We start from the raw sequence: 24,899 nt of genomic DNA, 5'->3' as shown, positions 1-24,899 counted from the left end.
TGGTTCATGGATTCTGGATTTTATTCCAGACATTTGTGGGAAATCCTGCATATTGGGTGGCAGGTATAAAGAGTGAATAAGATACTTTGAGAAGGTTGTCTTTGCAATTATTCTTAAGTTGTGTCTTTCAATGATCTGTGGAGATATTCTATTCTCTCCAAGATGGCAATTGGCTTTCAGGTGCTTATTTCTGTCCACTGAACTGGCAGCACCCCACAACACACCACTCCAGCTACGAGCATGAGATTTAGTTCCTAAAATGCTCTGCAGCAGGTAATGAAAGCAGTGGCCAGGTAAATACACACTTAGCTGGCAAGAACAAGGATTCTGATAGGCACCAGAGAAAGGCATCTGTAATTGTGCAAGAGTTCCCCACTACAGGATTGGCAATGTTACGAGAGCAATACTCTGTGCACTGGAAACCCTGTACTTCACCAGGGAATAGCCTTCCTGTGGGGAATCCCAACACTCTTTGAAGGAGTTAATTCCAAATGTTCTGGTGTCAGGTGAGATCCATATTCAGAAGCTAAGTAAGCACTGCTTGTTAGCAATCTTCTCCCTTCTAAACAGTTGGTTCAAATTCCTAAATGATCCTAATATTCTTCTTTGCACTCAGGCTGAATCATTCTGAAAAGGGAGGTAGTACAACCCACTCATGTTAATGAACCAAACTTTTGGTCAGAATCGGGGAAAAATTATGGGTGCATGCAACATTTTTCTACTCCAAAGCTACTTTTGTTGTTTTACTTGACAACACTGCTGGTCTGCTGGTAAAAACTTTGCCTGCCAAGACACAGTTTGAGTAATAACAGTAATCTCCATGTGGCTTCTGGTGATGCTAATCCAAGACTACTAACCATGTTTGTTTCTATATCACTAAGTTTGACATATGAGGTAGAATATAAATATCCTTGCTTCAAGCAAATGGCTGCAATTAAAGCCCTGCAGGAATTGAGGGGTTTTTTTTAAATAATATTGTTTTAATATTAGTTTTCATTCCATCCTAGAATATAATTCTAAATTCCATTTGAAATTACAGAAATCACAGAAAATATTTTGTTCTAAAATTTAAAGTGATGTGATTCACTTGAAGTTAATTCTGGATCACTCACATGAATTGCTTTGATTTTTATTAAAGATTTGCCTGTTATTTACTCTTCTTTCACTCTTTTAAACAAACATACAAAAAACCCCAAATACCAACCCCACAACACTGAAATTGAAATAGTCCTAGGAAACTTTTGATATCAGCAGATCAGCAATTGCCAAAGGCAAAGCAGCCCAGCTGATGCATTTTGGCAATTTCTAACTTTACTGCGGACTGTTACTTGCCATCAGTATAAGGTCTGTGATGCAACAGCTGCACAGCTCTGCCTTCATCCAGGTGAACAGTGGTGCAACATCTACACTCTGAAGAATATGCTACATTGAAATCCACGTGTAGCTGAGTGTGAGCTCCCTGTGCTCTTAAGAGACACAACTTAACAATCAGGTCAGATGCCTCTTGCTAAGCAAAGATGAGCTGAGGAAATAATGAGCCTTCTCTGACTAAGGAATGATTCTTCCTCCAAATGCTTTCTATTGCTCAGTTCCTGATGCTTTTAGGCTTCCTAGGAGTCCTTCACGGTTACAATCATTTCTCTCCAGAACCAAATTTAAACCGACCAGGGAATTCCCTTTTCGTTTCTTCCAGAGTAGCCTACAAGTACATGCTGAGCACACACAGATAATGCCACTACAGCAGTGCCACCAGCCTGGCACAGGCAGCCCTTGAACAGAAAGGTACTTTGCTGTGAGGCCAGAGAAGAATGTAGGTCAGCATAATAACATTTGACCTACACTTTCCTCTGGTGAAATTAATAGACTTAAGGACTGTGATCCTGATGGCTTTTGAAAACCTGTTTTGTGCTTGGTAGAAACAGAGTAGAAGTGTAATTAAAAAAGATGAAACTGTGGTAGCAAGACTGCCTAGAAAGGAACAGATGAAGACCACTGATTTACAGGCCATTGCTGAGCTCAGCTTCTCTTCTGCTATTTTGTTGTATGAGCCCAAATCCAGTTTCTAAAATAATTTTTGCAAAAATATGAAGTAGTTCTAGCACACCTGATCAGAGACAGGACCCTGGCTTTAGAAGGACTGCTATCTGGGATGCTGCAGTCCCCTGTCATGATCCCATGGGATGAAACACAGGGTAAGTTTGCCTTTCCATTCCAACATTGGTATTTTTAATGCTTTTATTTTCTGGCAATCAGAATTTATCAGCATTCATATTTTTTCTAATACAAAGTGGAGTGTGTTAAAATTTATGACACCAAAAATATTGTGTAGTTTTTAATTTCTTCTCTTTGTTTTCCAGCACTTGTTAAAAAGAGGAAAATCATCTTAAAAGGCCAAAACATGAAAGGTCTGAATTCTGTGGTTTTTTCCTCCATCTTCAGCTGTTTACCATCATCCTGCCAGGTATCTTTCCCCTCACACATCAAGCTGTACTTTTAAGAACAATTCTGACATGTTCCTGTTACAAGGGTATGTATAGGTTCTTATGTTCTTGTATGGTGGTATGAAATTTTACCTGCCCCTGAGATATAAAAGGTATGTGAAGGTGAGGTCTCAGTGTCAGCACCTTTAAAATGCTTATCAAACACAACAGTACTACAATGGGCTGTGAAATATTTGAAAATAATTATCTGAGTCTTTCCAAAACCAAAGCAAAGACAGAAACTGAACTAGATGAATGCTGTTCCATGAACAAAACATGTAATCTCATTTATATGACAGTACAAATATTGCCAAAGATATTTATCAAAATCAGATCAAAGTTTCAAGCCCCATGGACAAAAATATTTCAAGGTCATTCACTGTACCTGTGGATTGACAGAATAAATACTTCTGCTTTTCTATTATCTTCAGACAGAAGAACAAGGAGCAATCCAACACTCGTGTAGATAGAAAAGCAATGTCATGAACTTTTCACTTGGCTGCACATGGAAACACAGACAAGGGTAAGGGTCTGGACTGGCCTGTGGCACTAGCTCACAATAGCCCCTGAAACACAGGGCTGGATTCATGCCCACCCCCACAGGGATGCTCATCTCCTCTAAATCTGTCTACTTGTGGATGTTATGATATTCTGGTTTTCCTAAGGGAGGCTGGAGGCTGTGGCAGAAGATTAGAAAAAAAAAAAAAAAGTATGCCTGATTCAGAAAGGGATCAATTCAGCCTTCTGCTTTTCTTGAGCAGCCTCTAAAGTTTCTGTAGAGCTAAGTCTTAATTTTAAAGCTTTTTTGGTTTTGTTTTTTTTTTTCCCCTGGCAGAAGGGCTGTGAACCTGCACTCCCACTCTCCCCCACGGAAGCCTTCAGACCCTGGCATAGCCAGGTGTGCTCAGTCTGCAGGGCTTGTAAAGCTGATCCAATGTCAAGCTCATCTGATTTTCCTTCTAAATAAGGAGGTGAATGAAATCTAAGATTCAAATATCCTCAAGGTATGGGTCTCAAAAGTCAGACCCAGAGCTTCTGCCCACCTCTTGGCTTCTCTACAATGTCACAGTAGAATCTCAGGGTTTAAAACATCGCATGCAGTATATTACATTAATTCTGTATGTGCATGCATATGAAGATATTTATAGCATGGGAATGATTCATGAAAGCAACCACAAATTCCTCTGTAAACATTTAGGAGTTGTAATTAAAGTAATTAGAAATATTAATTACTTTACAGGAGCTATGTAGGATGCAAGATCCATATTACAGTTATTCTGTCACAATTTCAAGCCCTTTGAATTAATTTTACTCTGGAAACTACTCCAGCTTATTTGCATCATTTTGCATTCTGAACTCACTGTCTAGACAGACTCTTCACTTGACTTGCAGTGATATAAGCCATTTTTAATTACAATTTCATATAAGCAATGCCTAAAGTCAAACTTTCTGGATTCAGTTGAAACTTATATAGGGAATAATAGATGACTGGACTAAGAAACTGTGAAATACAGGCCAAGTGTAGGATGCTGTAATATGTGAAAATAACTACATTTTCAGATTTTTTTAGACTACTTTCATTCACATCCTTGATGGCCTTTCTTTTGCTATTTACTGTTCTACAACTGCCTCGCTCAAGTAATATAATAAATATTACAGATAATATATTAAAAGTTAATTTAGAATCCTTAAAGATACTAAAGCAATAATTCCTCAAGTCTTGGATTCCTGGAACTGCTTAGGAATCAAAACCCAGAGAAATTACTAGTCATCCTTAAAAAGCTAAAAATTCAATAACAAAGCCTGTGTTTTGATTCTAGGAAGAAAAAAAATAGTGCTTGTGTCACAAATAGTTTGTTAACTGCAGTATATATATCATCAGGTCTAGCTATTATACCAGTTAACAGTTAAAATATGTTTTTTGGGGCAAAAAAGTTTATTGCAAATATATACATATTTCTGGTAACTGCATTGCTGAGGAGAGAAGCTGTTAAAAAAATTGGAATTTGATTGGCTATAATTGTCTGGCAGGGTTACTTGGAAGCTCTTTGTCCATTGATGTGTGTTGAGAGTAATACATTTTTCATTTTCTAATCTAACAAAATATTCCCCATGATGTCGTTAACATTATTTTAGATTCAATGAGTGAAAGAACTTGCTGGAATTGTAGGAAAAAATTGTATAAATTAATGTTATCTATCTGCCATAAAGTGTAGCTAGGTGGCTTTAACTGAGTGCTTTCCCATCTAAGAGTCAAGTTATTTCAGTCTAAGAACACATTGCTGCTTTTATTACAGCGTTCTAAATTCTCACGAATTCTCTTCTTTGACCTTTAAAAAAATCTTTATTGCAGTTTTAAGAGGAAGTTTTTATTTCCAGGTGAAACACTTCCTCTTGAACTATCTCTCACAAAATGAAGTACAAAAGGCTGAACAATAGAAAGCAGAAAAAGGCCAAACACAGGGCTTGATGTGCTCTGCAGGAATAAAGGAAGTCTGCAGTCAGGAGAAAGCAAAGGGATTAGTTTTGCTTGAAATATGTTTATGTGAATTTTTCATTGCAGTTTTTCTTTCTTGTCAAATATATTACATATTCTAATTCTTTCTGGACATCTGTCCTCTCAGAATACTGGAGTGAGCACAATGTCTGTGAGTGGCGGCAAAATTTTACTGTGACTGGTACAAACTAGATGTCAAATGCATTTCCCTTTCCCACTTTAATATCAATGACTTGCAGTTATACCACATGACCCAGGAACAGTTTGTGGCTGCTGCAGGCCTTTGTGGAGAATACTTATATCATATGGAATAGCAGGATGCATGGTTAGCATTCCAGAAATCAAACTCAAAACATAAAACATTGCATTTTTTGTGCGAGTTTAACAAAAAACTGTGGAATCTGCATTCCTGAGCATTGAAAAAAGGCAAAATACAGAGGCTATTTAGATACTACACGAGCAGTATGCAGAAAAATGGCAGGCACACAGCAATCACTGCAAGCTTTGGCCTCACAATCACACACAGTCCAGGCTCATCTTTGCAAACCACTCAAATTTCCAAAGGGACACAAGCTCTGCTCTCTCCTTTGGTTTTCTTCTCAAAGTGTCAACCTGAATGCTCCAAGGGAGGTTTGAATTCTGACAGGATATAGAAAGACAAAACACAATGTCTTTCCTCAGAGTAACTCAAAGTAGGGAAGATTGGTCTGCTTTTTAAATAGGTTTTGTTTGATGGTGTTATTGTGCATACTGCACTGATAATCCAACCTCATTTTTAGTATGCTTAATGATGCACTTGAATGAAAACACTTTTAATTTGCTATTTTCAACCTTGTCTTGGAAGATTTTTTTTTTTTTTTTTTTTTTTTTTTGCTTAAATGACCTGAGATTCAAAAACTAAGCAATTGCTAGTTCAGTGTAAGTCAGATAGAAGTGCAGGTGCTGCTGCAGATACCCTTTCTTGCTATTCACTCCTGCCAAAGATCAATTGGTGTGCATGCCAAGCTTTGGCAATTCTAACCAGCTCCATTGTGGTGATACAAACAAAGACTTTCCACTAAGCAGGGAATTTCAGAAGGTCATTTCCCTATATCCTAGCAATGAGAATCTGAGGAGCATTTTATCTGCTCAAATCTCTCAGTGGCTCAAGCCTTCTCTGGCTTAGGGGAGTATTTGGCCAAACTGGAGTTTTATGACTGCTGGAAAAGGATTAAAGGCTCAGGCATGAAAGTCCTGGAGGATCTCATGGGAGCTGACACTGGCAGTGGCTCCCAGTGGTGAGCACCTGCTTAGTCACAATGTGCTGGAATTTATCCATCTCTCACTGGCCCACTACCCACCTTTGAACTGCCCAGTGGGGAGTGGAGGCTGGCAAAGCAGAGTGAGCAGTAAAGGGTGACCTGGGTGCACAATGAACAGGGAGAGGCAGCCTGAAGTTGAAACAGGATCATTGACAGACTGGGAAGACCAGAGGCAAAACAGTAAGAAAATACATGGATGAGTTTTATCAAAGTGCAGCAGGGCTGTGCAGTGACTGAGGCTGCTGCCAATAGGCTGGGAAAGGTGAGCAAGGCTGGAGACTGTCACAAGAGCAAAACAACCCTGTGTTTAGGTTGTTTTGCCCACTGCCCTGCTGTGAGACTGACCATCATCACCTTCTTCCACACAGTCTTCATATATCATGTCAGGCTATTCTGAAGGCAATTATTAAATGTAGGAGATAAGGAAGTTATCAAGGGAATTAAAGAATACAGAGCTGGGAAGAAAATCTCATTTAAAAAGTTAACTTTTTTAAGTCTGTAGAAATTGGACACTTGTCATGAAACAAACTACAGCAGCTCATGAATGTCCACATCATGAGTAACAAAAGGCCTGTGAGGAAAGACAGTGGCCCAGCAATGCCAGGCCTTACTGCAACATAATCAGTGGACCAAACCATGGCTGCACAAGCTGGCTTAATTCTAGCTTCTACCAGTTTTGTATGCCACATTCACAACATGAGTTGAGTTCCTTGAATGCAGATTTGTATATGCAGGCATTTCCTTGTGTTTTGTGAATGCAATAACTCCTTTTAAAGGTGATACTCACCTAATAATGTAGACAAGTTTCAGCCCTGTGAAGATCTGATTTCCAGCACTAGAGTTGATTTTTACTTAGGGAAAGGAGGGAGGGAAGACTGCAGGAGTCGTTTTCAAGGCACAAGGATCTGAATGAGAAAGAACTAACCCTAACTGTAAAGAAAACGAAACAAACTGATATAGATGACAGCAAAAATGAAGTGCCAAGGGACCACAGGGCAAAGAAACAAAACACATGAATTACAAAAACAGAGACATACAGACACAATGCAAAGGGCAAGGAAAATACCCCAAAATTCCAAAAGTTAAAAAAAGAAACCCTAAAACACTGACATAGTCCCCCCAACTCCCAAGTTTTTAGGATAGTTAGGAAAGGTATACTGGGAAAGTTTTGAAAAAGTGGAAGTCCTGACATAACTTTCATAACTAAAAGCTTGGGAGTTGGGGGGAATGATTGGGTGAGTGGTTATTTTCTTCATGTTTTTTCTATAGGTCATGAGGTACTACACTGGGAAGCATTAAATTCTGCCCCATTTCACTGTTTTTTAAAAGTAATTCTTTAGGTACATTTCCCAGTTAGGTTCCTATACTTTGGAGTAACAGAAAATTTTCTTTAATTTCATAAGAAAAAGCTTTTTTGATCCATTGTACCCTAGACCATTGCATTTCTCAGATATGCTAGAATTCAGCATGTCATCCAAAATTAACAATTCAACCCTCTCTATTTGTCTGGATTGAATCTATCCAGTCAATCAAGCTAACAAATAAAAAAGACTCTGTTCTGAACTATTTATCAAGGAGCTACCTTCTTTGCCTATTAATCTCATCTATGCAAATGTATCAATCCATATATATGTGTATGTTTAGTTTTTTGAGCTAAAAAGCATTCACTGCAATTATTTATCACTCTTCTTTGTGCTGTATTGGGGAGTTGCAACTGCTCACATGATATCAATTTTGTTACCTGGCAGAATTAGTATAATTTTTATTACAAAGAATTTTCAGGGAAAATATTCACTTCACTGAAATCCAAGTTCACTTTCTACTACTTCCCATGCATGTAAAATTGAATTTCTTCTATTAATTTTTTTAAAGGTGGATTCAAGTAGCCTTTGCATTTGGAAGAAGCAGTTCTGGAAAGGGTATAAGCATTTGCTGAAGTAGATTAATTTTGAAATGCAAGTTATTATTTGTGGCAAAGTTTCTCTAGAACTTTTGCCCACGTCTATGCAACCATAGTTTTAATTCTTCAAAGCAGAATTCTTCATAATTCTATGACATACAGTTTTATATACAGCAGTAACAATTAATGTGCAGCAAGTGCTCTCAGCTGCTTCCTACCTAAACTTCACAAAAAGTAAATTAGTTAGAATGAAACATGATATATAAAAATTCAGTTGAGTTTTTTTAAAGCATCAGAGCTGTTTGGTAGTTTTTATGGGCACTGGTTTTTAATTTTTACGCACTACAAATTAAAGCAACTGTAAATGCATCAACAATTTTAGGCTAACCACAGGTGGCTTTCAGGGCTCTGATCTTGCTTTCCAGAGGACTTCTTTGCAGTGTGTTATTCCACGTAACCTCAGTTTGTTTTAGTTCCTTTGTTGTTTAACCCTAAAAGTCTCACTCTTGAAAGTTGGAAGTCTATGGCCATACCTACAATAGAAGTAGTGTTTTACAGAAAGCATTTGGTTTATGAACTGGAATTATCAAATCCAGTGCTGCTGCAATAGCATTTTTGGTTGGTGCCATACTACCCAGGGTTTGTGGGCAATGGCCAGCGTGCCTCTCCCTGACTGCACACGTGCATCATGTCCTGGCTTCATCTCTACCAACCAAATGTTACAAAACTCAGAGAAGTAAGGGGGATGGGGGCAGGGGGCAAGAGGGAATGACACTATCGTGTGTTCATCTCTTACCCTTCATGTCCCTTTCTGTGTGGATTTGAGAACCAAATGTCATCCTGTGCACCCCATGGTCCTCTGAGTGCCCTTCCTTGAAACCCAGGGACCCCCACGTACACTTTTGTTCACTTTTCATCCCTCAGATCACTTTCTGCATAGACCTAGAGCCAGCAACAGCTCTCTGTCCTGGACGGTTTTTTGTGGGGAGTAGTGGTGGCTGGACATTTTCTATTTTGGAGCTATATTTGGTGCCAGGGTACATCTAATTTCCTAGACAAGTGCATCACTCCATCTAGTGGTGCTGTGGAACAGGGACAGCAGGAATGCAAACACCAGCAAAATCTGTCTCTCCTGATAAATTTTGTGTGGTAGTAGTGCCTGGGAGCTATCAATTTTGGAGCTGGGCTCTGACAAGAGTAAATACTGTGACACTACATTTAGGTGGGAAGGAAAGCATAGAGTCCCAGTGCTGGTCATGCAGTTTATAAGCTGCAAGGGAAGGTGAAGGCAAACAGCTTTCTCTCTGGGTAAATTTTGTGTAGGAGCAATCACTGGAGGTTTTCAAGTTTGGAGCTATGCTTGTGGTGTTTTAGAGAGTTTCATTGTACATTTTGTTGGCTGGGCAACTAAATTTGCACTATTTCTGGAGTTATTTCCTGAAGTGTCCCACCAACACTGGGGCTATATGCCCTGTTCCCACCCTCACACTCTCATTCTGGAGCCCACCTCTAAAACTGTAAATGTTCAGTGGCTGCTCCCACAGTAAAGGTGACAGGACAGAACTGTTGCTGGCCTTCCATTTCCACTTTTAATCCCCCCACAGCCCTTCCCCATCACACCAAGCTGCACTCTGTGTGTCCCAACCCTGCCCAGATATCTGGGGCTCTGCTATGGGAAACTGAGGGTTGATCCAGTAAGGGAACCTGCTCTGACTGTGTGAGTGTGGGGAGCAGGAGGGGTGCCCATGGGATCACTGGAGCCACTCTTTTTGAAGGGGCCTCAGTCCCAGCAATTACAGTATCTGGAGCTGGGATTGACTGCCAGAGTGGCTGCTGGCTGGTCAGACAGGAAAGTCTCCTAACAGTAGATTTAAGGATAGCACATAACCACAGTGTTTTTGGTGCAATTTATGGGCTGCAGGGCAGAGTGAAGTCCAGAAACAGCCTTCTGTCCTTCAGCCTTTTGTGTAGGAGCCATTGCTGAGCATTTTCTGGTATGGAGATGGTTTCTCTCCAGAGTGATCATGTGTGATGATTTAGCTGGCAAGGAAAGTGCATGGCCTCAGTATTGGTGGTGCAATTGACAGTCTACAAGGAAAAGGTGCCAGCAACATCTTTCTGCCTGGAAACTTCTGTATGCAAGCAGTCTCTGGATGTTTTCAATTTTTGAGCTGGAGTCTGCTGAGAGTAAATAACGTGCTGGTATATAGGTGGGAAGGAAAGCACATATCCCCAGAGTTGCTAGTGCGGCTTATAGACTCCATGGAGAAAGAAGGTGAGCATCAGCTTTCTGTCCTGGCACTTTTTCTGTGGGAGCAGTTGCTGGACTTCTTCAGTTGTGAGCTGGGCTTTTCCTGAAGTGGAAGTATGAGATGGCACAATTTTGGGAAGGAGATTGCATAGCCTCAGATTTGGTGGTACAATTTAGAGGGTGGAAAGGGAAAGTGCAGATAAGCAAGAACTGGCTCTTTACCTTCCCCCGGTGCCATTCCAGAACACCACTAGATGGTGGTATGCATCTGCCTAACAATCTAAATGTATCCTGGTGCTTTGTCACCGAGCACAAGTGCAGCTCCAAAAATGAAAGTCAGCCAAATGTTCCCACACAAAAGAGCCAGGATAGAAATATATTGGTGCTTTTTAGTTTCCCATTGCAGCCCATAAGCTGCAGCACCAACGTTGGAGAGAAACATTTTCTTTCCCATCAGCAGTTCATCCTTCTAGGTCTGGATATAAACAGTGTCTCCTGATTGAAAGCTGTGGACAGCCACATCCAAAGGAAGGGAGAGAGGGTTGAGGTACCATTCAAAGAGGACAAAACCCATGAGAGAGAGAGATAATAGATAATTTCTCGATATATCATGATCTTTCACATGCATTTGATCACCTTTCATCACCACAGTATTAATTGGGTGTAATCTGCCACACAGAATTTCAAAGGAGTTTACTCCCTCTCTAGCACATGGAGTAATCTGGATTCTCAGTAAAGCAACAGATAATACATCTTCCTAAAATTTGACAATTTGTCTTGATTCAACCTTTCTACTTTTTCATTAGATTGTTTTCTCTGAGGGGTGTGCAAATGCCCCTTAAACAAAGGAAAGTAGACAATCCCTGAACCTCCTCTGTTGTCTGAAGATAAAATCTCTGGAATTACAAATCTAAAAATTATTTCTTTTATTAAAAATTTTAACAACCTCCCTGGGTCAACTGGTGCAGCAATGGAAATCTTCTGCACATCCTGCAACAGTATCAACCAAAACTAGCAGATCCTTATAACATCTACATTTAGATATCTTGGAGAAATCTATTTGCCAGTATTCCCCTGGAGCTATTCCCGCTTTTACCACTCCTACAGGGATTTTAGGATTATTTGCACGGCAGATTGATTTTCTAGTGGTTGTGAGAATTTGTCAATTCACAGTTCATGATTCCAAGTTCACAGGCAGCCAACCATAATACCACAAACCCACAGTTTAAACACTTAGAGCAAATCTGTTTCCATTGTCCTGCTAACTGGGGGATCCCCAAAGCAACACCCAGGCAGAGGCACACACAGACACTGTTGAACTTCTCCATGCTACAGCCTCACTGGCCTGCTGTTCACTCTGCTTTATGAAGGATTACTCCCAGCTGCAGAGTCTCTTGAGCTGTTGATAACATTCCTCACCTTTAACCCATTCCTCCCAACAGACTTATCCACCAAACTGCAGAAATTGTTTTCATTTTTGAATGTCTCAGTATTTCTGCCAATCGACCTTCTTTCATTCACATATTGGCATGGAATTATGTTGTTATCATTACCTGCCCATTGTTCCAGTTCTTTTGCAAATACATTACCAAAGAGAGTAGAGCTGTTTCTTGATCTCTGTGGTAGTACTGTCCTGCATCTTTCTTCCCATTGTTGGATTTCTGCTCATCCACCAGAATGCAAAAGAAAGCATCTTCTAAATCCGAATTAGTCAAATAAGTACTTGCTCATTATTTATTTGGATTATTGCTCTGAAAACCTACACCAGCCTATGCTCTTCTTTACTGGGAACATGTTATATACAGATTGCCACTCTAAGCAGCATTCAGTATCACATCCAGGATGTCATTCTTAGGTTTCTCCAAGGTCTGGTTCATTCCCCAACAGGATCGAGCCTTCCATCTGCAACTGTGCAGAATTTCCCAGCTATGTGAGCATTTAACTTGCATAATAAATCACATCCTCTTTATCTATCCCTGCCCCAGTATTAGATAGGGTGAAAAGGAGGGCACTGACATTTTCCCATCTTCTGGCTCATCCCCTTTGCAACACACCACAACACACCTTGCTGTTGTTACTCCTTCTCCTCAATACAAGCCATCAGCATAACTCCTCCAATTCACACCAGTGCCCTGCTTCTCCCCTGCCATCTACTCAGCCACAATGCCATCATCAAAAGCTGCAGAACCCTGCTTCCTGCTCCCACACCATCACAACAGGGCCACCAGTGACCCTGCAAACACCTGGCAAAGCCAGGATTTCCATTCATACACAAGCAGCTATTATGTTCAGCAAGGACATCACAGGCAGCTGTGCAAGGCGTGGAAAGCACATTCAGCCCCAGAGTCTGAAGTGCAGTTGATAGGCTCTGCAGAGAGAGGAAGGCTAGCAACAGCTTTCTCTCTTGGCATTTGTTGGGGTTTTTTTCTGTGGCAGATACTGGCTGTTTTCAGGTTTTGTGCTCTAACCTGCTGAAAGTAAATAATAGCATGGTATATTGAGGTGGAAAAGAAAGCACAGGGTGTGTAGTTTGTGGGCTGCAGTGCAAAATTGAAGGCCTGCAACTGCTTTCTTTCCAGATACCCTTTGTGTGTGAACAGTCACCAGACATATTCAGTTTTGTAGCTGCAATTGTGGTAGATGATACTGTGCCATGGTGCACTTAGTTTGCTGGGCAGCTGCTTATCCCCATCTAGTGGATTTGTGGATGGGCAAGGGGGCAAGGTGCCATCAGCAGCTTTCTGTCCTGGCACTTTTTGTATGGAAGCTGTGCTTGAAAGTTTTTAAGTTTGGAGATGGATCCTGTGGAGTGTAAAATAATGTGATGGTTTATTTCATTTGGAAGGAGAGTGCTTAGCCACAGTGGCAGTGGTGTAGTTAAGAGGCTGCAAGGCTAAAAAGAAGGTGAGCAACACTCAGCATTTCCTAGGACAAGGTTGTTGAATAGAAAGCACCAGGAGATAGGACTGCTTGGGAAGACACACCAGACATGCAGCAAGTAAATTGCAACAGCTTGAGACTGGCTCTAGTGGCTTGTGGTGCATGCCAGTCTTGCTCTTCCCCCTTTTAAAGCTTGCCAGGCTTTGTTTGTAACCTGTGGGATTTTTCTGTGTTATAGTCGACTTTGTTCAGTTAAAGGGAATTAAATATTCCAGGCAACACTTAAGAACTTCCAGGAAGTAGATAACTACCCAGTTCCTGTAGTTCATAAACACACCTTAGTTTAATAAGTCATCAGTTACAGGGAATTCTTGCACAATTTTTTGCCTTTGGAGCTGAGTCTGCATGTCTCAGCAACTTTTTCTGTACTTCACACTGTTTTGCTTCTTATCCCTGTATATTGGTGAAACTTACTTCTGAAAATTAACTGGTGGTGGCATCTAGCAGAGAAAGGTATTTCAAATACCAGACATGCACCAAAAACACACATTGTTTGAATTCTGTCGTATTTGTCGCTTCTGTTGGTGACCAGTTAGGGACCTGTGGGTCTGTTAGGGACTGGTGCTCTTGTAAGTTGAAGGCCAAGTTCTACTCTCTAATGTTGCAGAGCCTAAAAGGAGGCTTCAATATAAAAATCACTGCTGAAAGTAGTTGTTTGAACATGGATGTCACTCAGATGGAAGGCCTAAAAATCTGAAAAGTGAGAAGTTCAAATACCATGTTTTGGTTTAATGCTGCTCTTGTTACACATCACCCAGCACATTAAGGACTTGTTCTCCTCTGCAGCAGCCATAAAAATACAGGTTCATCTCCAAGCACATGAACACTGACACAAAATGCACAGGTAAAGTATTTGAATGCTTTGCTGGATTGGAGCCAGGGACTCGACACCTCACAGATTTCTCTTGGGAAGATGGAGGATCTGCAACTGATTTCTGTCCTTGACAAGATTCCATCACTAGAAGTGGAAAGGGCCTGCCCCAAGAGTCAGGCAGGACTATGGACAGGGCTATTATTATTTAAATGTCACCAGGATGCAGGTGCAGTAAGCACAATTAACAATTTTGATGAAGTGCTGTGATTCTTTAGGCTGTGTGCATATTATGGTCTGTAGCCAAGAAGAGCATGGATGTGCTTGAATGTGCTTCTTGGCATAGTCAACACACTCAGCTGTCAGAGACAGGATCTCATCAGGCTAAATTAGCAATTTTGCAGTGTGGGTGTAAATCTTTCCACAGTAGAGTTTCTTCACCCAGCAAGTCAGTGTATTTCACGGGGTGTCATGAGGGAAGTTCACCCTATGCTCCCAAGGATTCCCACACTGTGTCTCTAGCTAAGAGAAATAAGTATGCTGGGCTGGATTTCAAAGGAGACTCCCTCAAATTGCAGCTATTTCTTGGGATGCCCTGTCATTTAAATGAAGATAAAATGAGTCACTGCAACTTTCTTACTTCATTATGTTAAGATATTTTGCTTTAAACTGATGTTATGAATCACTTCCTTTCCTAATTAAATGTTTCATTATTTCAGTTGCTATATAGACACAATGTCAGAAGACACAAAAGACACATAGTCAGAAGACCAAATCTGTAGGTCTAACCCCCACAGCAAAACACTCCACTCACATTGGAAGAAATGGAGTTTACTGCACTGCAGTCATCAGTGGGAGCAGGCAGGCAGTATCTGGACATAAATAAACATTACTGGACCAACTTATTTGAGAAGGAATCCATCCCACTTCATTTTAGGTATCTAATAATTAATTTTCATGTGTAAGATAAGTGCTGTGGGCTCCTCCTCTAGATCTGGAGAGTCATTGCAATGCCTGTGGGGCATGTTGCAGCTGCCTGGAAAAGGATGTGTTGCACTGCTCACAGAAGGACCTGGGATCAGATTTAGTGGATTAAGTATCAGAGAGCCACCATGAGGTAAGAAAACCTCTGCCATGATGGCAGATTGGGGCAAGTGCCTGGATGTTGGCAAACTTTCACTAAATTCAGTTCCTCAGCCTAAAAAATACCACCTTGGCCTTATGAACCCTCCCTTTCTAAAGTGGGAGGTTTCCCCTTTTAGCCCTCTGAATAAACTGTGCTTTCTCATTCTGAGGCATAAATCATAAAGTCCCCATGTACATGAAAACAGCAGTGGCCTCATTAATCACTGCAGCCCATGGTCTGGGGCCATGAGGAAAACCTGTGCCACTCTGGGACTGCCCCTGAGAGCTGTGGCACCAGCAGTGATGCTTTCTCTAGTGATTTCCCCAGCCAAGCATGCAGCTTCATTGTCTTCTTCTTTTAATTTGTGTGAACAACTTGATCTGTTGTTAAGTCATTTCCATCATGACTGATTGGTGAGATTTTGCTGAACAAGAAGTGATTGAGCCACAGTAGTCCACCTTTTCTGTCAGCAGGCTGAAATGTAAACACCAGCATAGGTGATAGTGTCCTAGCACCAGTATTTACAGAGAGAGAAATAAATAAGTTGCTAAACCTAAAACCATGTATCTTGTTCAGTTCAAGAGTCCATTTTGGGCAAGGGTGCCAAGTGTTTTTGTGCCTGTGGCCTTCTTTTGAAATGACAAGTTGTTTGAGAAAGACTCCCTCTATTTGTCCTCACCATTTGTTTTTAAGAGATGATTCAAAGGTCTGTACTGTCTCTTGACTGCTGCAAGAGTTTGTGTGAGGGAGGGGCAGGAATGGAGAAAATGTCTAAATTTTCCCAGTAAAGTCAGGTCTTATATGTGATATTTACCCTATAGGCACAGTGACGTATGCTTAGCACATGGGCAGCTGCACATGCTGTAATATCCATTACTTAACACATCTGGTTAGGAGTAAGGCCAGTGACAGCATCCTACACATGAGGCTCCAGGCAAGGGCATCTTTGGTGGGAAATGGCCCTTCACAGAATCCCATGACACTGACAGGTGACATCTGCACTAGAGGATTGCAGGTACAATGTGAAAGGTCAATCGTGGGCTCACAGGGCTAACACTGTTACCAATGTAATCACCAGGTATCAGAGGAAGATTATGAAGGTGTGCACCCCGTGAAAAAAAATTGAGACTTTGCATCATATCTGTTGCAGCATTGTTATTGTTAATATTGCTTCTGAAAAGTAGTGATGCATATAGCCAGAATCCCCTCCACAGAAGGCTAGTGATGAAAGGGGGTGAGGGAAGTTAGCTGATATCTCCAAAAGTCCAATCATATTTGCATCAATATTCATGCTGTTTGTACACTATCACAAGACGTCCAGCAAAACTGCACACTTTTATCTCTGGAAGTCATATCCAACTCAGATCCCAGGAGAGGGGTGAGAATTGCAGATATCTGTGAGAAGCCATCATTGTGCAGGACTTTTTACCAAGATATAAATGAACAAACAAGCAAACACCTTTAGCTCTCAAGGGGCTTTGTAGAAGTACACTCTGAAAAAGTATGAAAGCAGAGTAACTCTAGGTTTAGCTACTTTCTTAAGTGTAGTAACCCAAAACTATTTAAACACAATTCATGCTAGGATTTAAGAAGAATATTGACCTCCATGCAGGTAGTCCTATGCTACTGAGAAAATTATGAAATAACAAAAGATCAGTCACAAAAATGATAGGATGAAAAAATGAATTCATCATTTCCTTCTTCTCTCCAAACAGATGAGATAAAATACCTCCTCAAATATGGAAGAATCCAGGAAAAGGTAAAAGTCAGACATTGTAAGGTCAATGGGTCATCTGGTCAAGTCCTGCTTGAAAGCAACTGCTGCAAAGGCATGAAGAAAGGTTTCACAATGAGAAAAATACGCAGTCTATGTTTTGTGAGTAGTTGGCTCTTGGTAGTTATGTTGCATTAAACCCTGAAGCATACATTTTCCAAGGTATTTGTTTATTATTTCTTTTAGCAACAGCCACATGACAGCACTATGACCTATTTTCTACTGAACATGTTGCATAAAGTGCTTGTTCAATAACATATGCATTGATACTTGCATTCTAAAGACCTAATGTGACACAGTGCAGTACCTCACCAAGTTTTCAAAGTGAGGACCACTTTAAAATCCAGAATTAAAGTCAGGATTCATGAAGATAAGTACATTTAGGGACATGGTATTATGGACTTTCTAAAATGCCTTTACTTTAGAACACATATCTTTCCCCCATGCATTGTTTCCAAAGTAATTTTCATGGAATTACTTTTAAAAGCAAAATCTGCCTGCATGAAATTCACGATTCAAATCATATTTTCTTCCTAGAAGCCACATAGAATCAGTCACTGGCAGAGTCATTCTTTCTTTGTTACAAATACTAGGCCTGCATAAGATATCCTGATGAATAGCACTATTTTCATGAGCTTTGGTAGAAAGCACTCTTTCCTTGCATCCTGTGACATTTCACAATATTGATTTTCTCCACTATTCTTCATTTTAAATCATTAAAAAGTACAGTCTTTGAAGGAGAGATGAAACTGCTGTCCTTTCTCTGGCCAGTTGATTTTCTTTTATATTGTCTTCTATACAGAAGACAACAAACTTCTCAGCCTTTGCTTTTAATAATTCCACATACCCATGCCTTTTTTTATCTTAGCCATTCTCCCCTGACCCTGCAGGTGTTATTCTAGTCATCCAGCAGTTCAGCTCTGTGATTGCTAAATTCAGTAGCTTTCCAGTCACAAATGCAAACTAGGTTTGTTCTCACACACAGAGAGTGTGAAGCTCCAGCAGGGAGAACACAGGGACTTGCAATAATCCCTCTTTGACTGACAGTATTTTGACCAGTAGCCTGGCAGACATGGATTACCTAGGAAGCTGATCTGCCTTCAGGTTAGTAAATAGCCCACAGAGTCAGGTATATTGTAACTGTTTAGGTCCTGAAAAACTTGTTTGTGAAACACATTGGTGGTCTGTGCTTCCAGTCACTTTTACTTATCTGTTCTCAGCTCTACGTGTTTTAGATGTATGTAGGAAGAATCTGTGCTGTGTGTCCAACAACAAAACTGAGCAGAATTACACGGACCAGAACTGCTCAGTCACAAACATGAACAAAGTCCACTGGATGCTTAGGGTCACTCCACAGACCACCCAAACAGCTGTAAAGGACTTGGGCACTTGGTTTACTTTCTGCTGCCCATCTTGCTATGACCTGAACTTAATTTTGGTAAATAGGTTAGTCAAACATTTTGCTTTCTGTAACAATTTTTGTTACTCATTTGGATGGTTTGATAAACACAGAGTCATTAAATGTGACTAAATAATTCAATTTCTCCAGAAACTGAAAAACATTATGGTGCATGTCTTAGCTGTTTACTTACAGAGCCAATCTTTCACCTCATATGTTTAGGTGAAGTGTACCACAAAATTTGCTACTTCTGCACCCAGTACGAAACACTTTTTTTCCAGACTTGCTTTGCTTTTCATATATGTAGATACATCAATGTTCTCTGGAAATATTAAATTACAAAAATATAAAGGCAATACATTTTGCCTATTAAGTGAAGAAGGAAGACCAATATGACAAATTGTTTGCTCTGGGAATTGCTCAAGCAGGGCTAATAAATAAAAACAGCAAACTAGACAACTGTAGAGAAAAAAAAAAACCCAACATCCAAAGTAACTCTTGAACCAATTCTTTGCCTTTAAACAATTTTTCTCTCTAATGAGGCCTTGGTGGTAAAACTGGCATTGACTTTGCTGGTGTTAGTGTCAGTTTCTGGTGAGAGGAAAAAATGCAAAAACCCATCTTGCTTGATGTCAGATATTTCATAGCAGATTTTGGCTTTTTAAGTTAAACATTCACGTGCGGTAACCAAGATCCTGGTTTGGAAGCCACACGTTTCTTCCTGGTAAGGATGTAAGAGGTTTCAACATGTCATCAGGGACATCAAAGGCAACAGAAGGGGAGGAATACTTTCTACTGTCCTGTCCCAATTTCTGAAGGATTTTTCCCTCTTCTTACCCATTCAGCACTCTGCTTTGCTTGAGTCGGAAGTACTATAGAAGCTAAAGGAAACACATCACAAATAAATTATGGTTTATTATGGCTGCAAATATAAAAAGATAAGGAAATCCAACAGAAAAGGTACAAAGGTGGATTTTAATCATATGTGTACACTCAGCTTTGACTGAAGATGAGACTTGCATACACTGCAAATCTACAGGGCCTTAAGATCTGTTGGTTATGCATTATACATCTGAAACAAAGGCTAAGGAATTGAGTTCATATTGCAGCTTATTTATAGAAATTACTGGTGTGATCTGAGAGAAACTACAGCAGAGAGAGTTTTTACTTTAGGGTGAGCATTATAATGAAAATGAGCACTCTTTCAGGACTAAAGCCAGAATACTTTTACCTTTCCTGAAAGAGTGGTTGAGGAACAGTCTTCATAAACAGTAGCACTGTGGATCTTTGATTGCTGTGACCATGGTGTTCAATACCGGATATTTTACCTGGCTTAGTTTGGAAATAGCTCTGGCACAGAGGCTAGATGCCAAGAGAAGCTGGATAGGGACAAAGCTGGTGTGATTCAAATTTCCTGTATTTTCTGGGAGGTATCCTGAAATGTAGAGCTAAAAAATCAGAAAGCTCTAGGCAGGATGGAAGAGTATGTCCTCACACTGCTGTACTCCACACTAAAGAAGGCATATATATTTGAGTGAGAAGGAAATTTAGTAGGGAAGATGAGTGGATGTGCTTCAGGCAGGCAGGCAGAGATGATTGCTGAGGTTTGGGCTGCAGTGACACAGCAACACTACGTAACCAACAGCAGCCCTAGTGAGTGTTGCAAGGCTTGGAGGCTTCATTTCATCAAAAACTATGAGAAAAGAGGAAGAACCTTTTAGTCCACTTCAAACCTTTTAGTCCACTCAGCATGTAGTATTATCCTGTGCATTTCTCATTGTCTAAAATGGCAAAACCAGGTGAAACAAAAGGACTTTTCTTCTCCTTACTCCCCATCTGCAAAGATAAGGTTTTGCACAGCCTTCCCATGTCCTCTGCTTAACTTGAACTAAAGGAGGAAGTCAGCTGATACTCTTTGGCTGTAAATTAGAGTAGCAAGGAATTGAACTCACTTCCTTAATTTAAAGTTTTGTCTCTAAACAGCAGTTCAATCTACTTCTGAAACCAGTCTGAGAACTATTGTAAGACTCTGTAACACCTGAAATCAAGCAAACAGTCAAAATAATTAATATTATTGTCCTTGCAGACCTAGGTGGGTAACAAGCAGTTCTGCTTCCAGGAGACTGCAGTAGAAAATAGTACATACAGTATCTGTGGCCCAATGAGTAAAAAAATTCTGCAATGCAAACCCCCCCAGTTTGCCTGGCATTTGAAACTGTTAAGGAAAACTATGTTATCAGTTTCAGAGTGACTGTTAGTCTGCATTACAGATATTCTACTGACAGTAGATTATTTTAAATATTTTAGGAGTGGACTAACTGTATCTTTCCAAAAGTGTCTGCCAGACTCACTGAAAAGCAAACCTCTAAATAACTTTTAAAATAATGTCTAAATATGCCACAGAGTTTTTTTCTCAAAGTTTTGCAGAGTTCAGGGAGCGTCACAAACACCCACCATTAGGTTGCAACATTCACTGTGGCTTTTTCTAATATAGTAACCTTTAATACAGTAACCTTTCTAATGCAGTAACCTTTGGTATTGTATTTTTTACTTGTTCCCTTACCTTAGAAAACTTCCAGGTACATAGTTTCTATTCAAAGCTTGGCCAGGCTCCATTTTGCTACTGTTAACATAACCTTAGGCACATGCTGTGAGGCTTGTATGCAATGCCCTTTAGACCTGGGATGTCATCCATCTTCTCACATCCAGGATGGTGTCAGAAGATTTGTATTCCTCCCCTAATGTGACTGTGAAGGACAAAGTCAGGAGCCATAAATACATAAAGCAACAGATAAGAAGTGAAACATCAGGAGAGAAATGAAAACCATGAGATCTAAAAATCTGTATGTGATGCAGTTCTATCACTTGCTGCAGGTCTTCCCACCAAATGGCCTTGACCCATTTTTCTGAGTGGAGGATCCCCTATGAACTTGCCCAGCAAGGCTCTCTCTTCTGTGTGCTACAGTAGTGCTTTCATTCTGATTTTACTGATCAATATGTATTAAAAATAACGTGGAGAGACAGTGAATTGCTTGGAACATTGAGTAAGCAGATGTCACTTAATTTCTTTTGCACTCTTCTGCCAAAGATGCTCAGGAACTTTTAGGAAATCCCAATGGGATCTACTCATGGTTTGTTAATTAAAAATTTAAACCTTCCTTAAAAAACCTTAGGTACCTGCTCAGTTTATGGACATTTTGGTCAACTGTGTTTTAGAGCTACACTTGTGTACTTCCCAATGGATATTAATTAGTGCTTGTGTTCACTTGGTTCCCTGGTCATCTCTTTGGAGGTATTGTTACAATAGGTGAGACTATCTCAGCTGTTCTACATAGTAATACCAGAGACTGGGGACATAACAGTGGCCATGGAGAATTACTAGAGAGGATTCAATTTCTAAAGCAATAATGTGTTGCTTGGTTGTTAAATGGCACTTGCACTTTGCAGATAAACTGTAAAGCCTATTTAGTTTGACAGAGCACTGTACACTTGTTTTACTTGGATTTAAATTCCCATCAAAAGTTGTGACACATTTTGAGTGATCATTTTGCCATTCCTTAAAGACAAAATGCCTGTCTCACTCAGGAAAATGAATAAACTAAAAGTGTTCTAAAAAGGATCCTGGTTAGGAGAAGAGGGGCATATTTATTTTCCCAAAACACCTTTCTCTTGTTGCAACCACAGATGCACACCATATTTTCTGTGCCAGATCTATCACAGGGTACTCTGATAACCCTGTTGACAAGTCAAGTGAGGTTAGTTCTGGTTAAAAAAAGCAGTGTAAGACATAGCAAGACACTCTGATCTGCTTAAATATCTGTTGAATTGTTACTGCATCTTCATGAGAAAGTATTTAAGAATGGAAAAAGACTGAGCCAGCTCAAAGTCTGAGACATTAGCGTGCTGGCAGAGTTTGGTGTTACTCAGTATAACAACAGTGAATGAGATGGTTGATTCATACCAGTGAGGGCTTGGGAGACATGATGGGTCTGGAACATGTAAGAGAAGGAGGATGTGGCAAGACATGGGCAGTATTTGTGGTATATGAAATCACTAAATTACTTTGGCTGGTAAGTAATGTGCACTACACAGTTTTGCAATATTTTGATCCTGACAAAACATCTTGTCCCTTCTGGATACTGGATTTTGTAGACTTCATAGAAGCATCTTTCATAGAAGCACGGAGTTGGAAGAGACTCTTCATCAGGATCATCGAGTCCAACTCCTGGCCCTGTGCAGGCCACCCCAATAATCCCACCCTGTGCCTGAGAGCATTGTCCAAACACACCTTGAATTCTGTCAGGCTTGGTGCTGTGACCACTTCACTGGGAAGCTTGTCCCAGTGCCCAGCCACCTCTGGGTGAAAAACCTTTTCGAAATACCTAACCTAAACTTCCCCCAAATCAGCTTCATGCTGTTTCCGCAAGTTCTGTCACTAGTCATGAGAGTGAAGAGATCAGTGCCTGCCCCTCCTTTTCCCTTCAGGAGGAAGCTGTAACTGCAGTGAGGTCTCCCCTCAGTCTCCTCCAGGCTGAACAGACCAAGTGATCTCAGCTGCTCCTCACCCAGCTTCCCCTTGAGACCTTCACCATCCTCATGCCCCTCCTTTGGACAATCTCTAATAGCTTCAGCTCATTTTTTATATTGTGGCACCCAAAACTGCCCCCAGCACTGGAGGTGAGGCTGCCCCAGTGCAGAGCAGAGGGGACAGTCCCCTCCCTTGCCCAGCTGTGCCTGATGTCCCCAGGACAGGGTTGGCCCTCCTGGCTGCCAGGGCACTGCAGACTGAGACCCAGCTTCCCATGGACCAGGAGCCCCAGGGCCCTTTCCTGTGGCACTGCTCTGCAGCCTCTCATTTCCTAATCTGTGCACACAACCAGGGTTGCCCCGTCCCAGGTGCAGAATCCAGCACTTGTTCTTGTTGAACTTCATTTTGTTGGAGATTGATTGGCCTCTAATTTGTCAAAGTCTCAGCAGGGCCTCTTTGCCCTCCAGGGAGTTGACAGTTCTTCCAATTTGCACAATTATTTGGAGAACAAATAAATTAATACTTTTCCTGCACCATCTCATGGAAGGTAAATGTGGCCATTTAGTGAGACCACACTCACGTATATGTGTGCATTGTCAGGGCCCTGAGGATATTCTCCCTTCCCCTCTCCTGGGCTTTTGGCTGCCAGACCTCTGGGCCTCCTTAGAAAAGGATGCAGGTGTCTGGTTTTTAAATGAGCCGCTGGGAGAATCTGCTATGCAGGGTCCCAGTGGGGCTCCCTGCTTAGCTTGGGAGCAGCTTTTAAGCGCACAGTCTCATCCTCAGTGCCTTCCTGCAGCTGAATTCATCTGGCTGTTTTCCACCTTGACAGCCTTGCACTTGCTCCATTGCTGAAGACTCATCTAATGATCCAGCCAGCCCAGTTTGCTGCCAGAGGACCTGTCCTGCTCATCTTGTCAGATGCCATGAGAAGATACCCTCATGCCATGGGAAATAACATGAAAGGGAAAAAAAAAACAAAAAAAAAAAAAAAAAGAAAAAAAAAAAAGTACTCTTGGCCCTGTTTAAAATGAAACTGCAGTGGTGTTTTCACTAGCAAGCAAATTGGGAAAATACCTGCTCAAGAAACTGAGACTGCACCAAATAAATTTGTGCTCTGAAGATCCTGAATAATTCAGTTCCAATGAGCAGCTTAATTCTGTTATCCATATGAAACTGCTTGATATAAGCAACTTGAAAAACTGAAGTATATTTTTAAAAAATACACCAAAACAGAGAAACACAAAATTGCACTGTAGATAGCCACACTTCCAGACCAGATCCAGGTTTAGGGTATAATACTTTGCCACATCTTAAAAATAGACAAAAGTAAAAATTATGAGTAAGAAAAACTGCTACAAAGAAGTCATGCTGCATGTACAGAAACCAGAAAGTCTTGAAGGCCTGGAATAAGATAACCAAATATATTTAGGTCAAGAACTACATAACCTTCATGGTAAACTGATATGATTTCAGTCTGACAAAACACAGATTATCATGATCTGTCGTTGATTTTTTTGATTTCTTTGGATTACAAGGATCAGAATAATAAGTTACAATAAGTCTTACAGCACCAAGCACATGTGGTCTGTTCTGATGATAGTCATAGTTTTTTTTAGAAATTAAAATAGGCTGATTAAAGGGAAAAAATTGAGTTAACTTTGCTGAGTAGTGCAAGGTTGCTACAGAAACATAAGCCATGCTGCAGGCATGCAGAAAATTGCAGTTGCAGCCATGGGCCGCAACTGCAATTTTTACCTTATCACCTCCTTAGCTGAAGAAACACAGCAGAGGAGATAGAGCATTTCAGCAGTGCGTGCTGCCGCAATAAAAGGCACAAAATATTCTGATTAAGCTGTTCTGATGCAAGTACCAAACTGGCTTCTGTGCGT

The 24,899-nt window shown here is 40.7% G+C and overlaps 1 long non-coding RNA gene across 17 annotated transcripts in view; it reads left to right on the top strand.

Moving 5' to 3' along the window:
- LOC115495493 (uncharacterized) overlaps nt 1-23,945 on the top strand; it is a 43,694-nt gene extending 19,749 nt beyond the window's left edge. For 10 of the 17 annotated variants that reach the window (XR_012056295.1, XR_012056282.1, XR_012056285.1 and 7 more), the window contains 2 exons: nt 2,358-2,461; nt 17,022-17,231. This is a non-coding gene — a long non-coding RNA (uncharacterized lncRNA). Of the gene's footprint in view, nt 1-2,329; nt 2,462-2,911; nt 3,004-3,315; nt 3,485-4,859; nt 5,079-17,021; nt 17,232-23,839 lie in introns of those variants that run through there. The other 7 variants (XR_012056292.1, XR_003960721.4, XR_012056291.1 and 4 more) reach the window with 7 other exon arrangements.
- The last annotated feature ends 954 nt before the right edge of the window (nt 23,946-24,899 follow it).

This window comes from Taeniopygia guttata, chromosome 5 (genome assembly GCF_048771995.1).
Source record: "Taeniopygia guttata chromosome 5, bTaeGut7.mat, whole genome shotgun sequence".
NCBI classification, from domain to species: Eukaryota; Metazoa; Chordata; class Aves; order Passeriformes; family Estrildidae; genus Taeniopygia; species Taeniopygia guttata.
This window is presented reverse-complemented; position numbering and strand designations above follow the sequence as displayed.